The 2,317-nt window shown below is 37.0% G+C and overlaps 1 pseudogene; it reads right to left on the bottom strand.

Annotated features, from left to right (window-relative positions):
• Positions 1-517: 517 nt before the first annotated feature.
• Positions 518-767, bottom strand: LOC109490184 (annotated as a pseudogene).
• Between the last annotated feature and the right edge of the window lie 1,550 nt (positions 768-2,317).

Genomic DNA, 2,317 nt, shown 5'->3' with positions numbered 1-2,317 from the left:
ACTTAGAGAGGGGAATATAAGAAGCTGTTCATTGAATTAAGTTGTCTCCAGATCACAATCCACTGGTCTCTTGTCTCAATTTCTATTCTCTATCCTTTCCCCAGTTTATTGTCTGGAATGGCCTGGTGAGAGAATCTGCATCTGTTCCCCAATTTTGGGTGCCCCATTCTTTGCCGGATCTTCCCCTCAACCCAACAACCTAGACAGCTGTTTCCAATTTCCTTCACTGGCAGCCCTCAGGCACTCCCACCTGATGCTGCAAAGGAGCTAAAAGTTGTTAAGCCCTGGACAGGAAATAGCCTCAGCTCTGTTGTCTGAATTTAGGCTGATGGGAATGAAACCCACCAATATTTATTAAATGCCTACTTGTGTGCCAGACATTTGAATAATAACACCTTTATTGAGATATAAGTCACATGCTATAAAATTCAGACTTTTCCATTTTATCCTATTGTATTCTACTTTGGTTTTTGCTATTTATTTATGACAAATATTCCACATCCGTGATCCTCTCCAGTCAGAAGTTCTTTGAAACGATACCACCAGCTTTGGCCAGTAGGAGGATGGATGGAGTTGTCTGATTCACCCATCCTGCTAATGGCCCCACAGATAGCTTGGGTTTAAACTGGCTGTTGAACCTGTCACCTTGTCAACCTCTCCACCTTCATCTGAATGGGAGTGTGGTCCCTGATGCCAATGTTGCAGTTGCTGGCCGAGCATTTCTGCTGCACATACAGGTCCACAAACTCAACAGCGTCCTTCTGCATATGGAGGACACGCTGGCTGCCACTGCAAATTCACACTTTTAAAGTGTATAGTTTGGTAGGGTTTAGTATATTCCTAGAGTTGTGTGATCATCACCATGATCTAATTTCAGAATATTTCATCACCCCAAAAAGAAACCTCATACTCATTAGCTTACACTTACCATTCTCCCTTCCCTGGAAACCACTCCTCTACCTTCTGTTTATATGAATTTGCCTATTCTGGACATATCATGTAAATGGAGTAATATATAGCCCTTTGTGTCCAGCTTCTTTAACTTCACCTAATATTTCTAATGTTCATCTGTGTTGTTTTGTGTGTATCAGCAATTCATTTCTTTTTATAGCATAGTAATAATCATTGTGTGGATATATCACATTTGTGTATGGATTCATCAGTTAATGGACAATTGGGTTGTTTCCACTTTTTAGCTATTATGATTACTGCTACTCTGAACATTTGTGTACAGATTTTTCTTTGGACATAAGTTGTCACTTCTCTTCAGTGTATATCTAGGAATGAAAATACTGATTGGTATAGTAACTATATTTAACTTTTGAGGAATTACCAAACTGTTTTCCAAGGTGGCTACATCATTTTATATTTTACCAGCAGAGTATGAGCCTTCCAATTTCTTCATATCCTTGCCAATACTTGTTATTGTCCATCTTTTTTACAGTAGCCTTCCTAGTGAGTGTGAAATGATATCTTGTGGTTTTGATTTGCCTCTACTGATGACTAATGATGTTGAACATCTTTTCATGTGCTTATTGACCATTTGTCATCTTTGGAGAAATGCCCATTCAGGTCTTTTGCCCATTCCTTAATTGGGTTATTTGCCTTTTTGTTGTTGAGTTGTAAATGTTCTTTATATATTTTGGATACTAGGCCTCTAACAGATGTGTGATTTATCACATATTTGTAAATATTTTCTCCCGTTCTTTGGGTTGTCTTCACACTTTCTTGATGGTGTTCTTTGAAGCACGAAAGTTTTTCATTTTGATGTCTAGTTTATCTATTCATTCTTTTCTTGCTTGTGCTTTTGGTATCATATCTGAGAAACCATTGCCTAATCCAAGACCATGAAGATTTACTCCTATGCTTTTTTCCTAATTGTTTCATAGTTTTAGTTCTTACATTTAAGCCTATGATCCATTTTGAATTATTTTTTATATATTGTGTGAGGGAGGGGTCTAACTTTATTCTCTTGGATATGGGTATCTATTGGTCCCAGCACCATTTTTTGAAATGATGATCCTTTTCCCTTTGAAACTTTGTGCTTTTTTCAAGATTGTTTTGGCTATTCGGGATTTCTTGTATTTCCATATGAATTTTAAGATCAACTTGTCAATTTCTGTAAAGAAAAAAACTAGCTGGGATTTTGATAGTTACTGTGTTGAATCTGTAGATGACTCTGGGGAGGAGTATTGCCATCTTGACAATATTAAGTCTTCCAATTCATTAATGTGAGATGTCTCTCCATTTATTTAGATCTTCCTTAATTTCTTTCAATAAGGCTTTATAATTGTCATTGTACAAGTCTTACTCTTTT

Source organism: Ailuropoda melanoleuca, chromosome 5 (assembly GCF_002007445.2).
Source record: "Ailuropoda melanoleuca isolate Jingjing chromosome 5, ASM200744v2, whole genome shotgun sequence".
Lineage (NCBI taxonomy): Eukaryota > Metazoa > Chordata > Mammalia > Carnivora > Ursidae > Ailuropoda > Ailuropoda melanoleuca.
The sequence above is the reverse complement of the archived record's forward strand: the minus strand, read 5'-3'. Positions and strand labels throughout refer to the sequence as shown.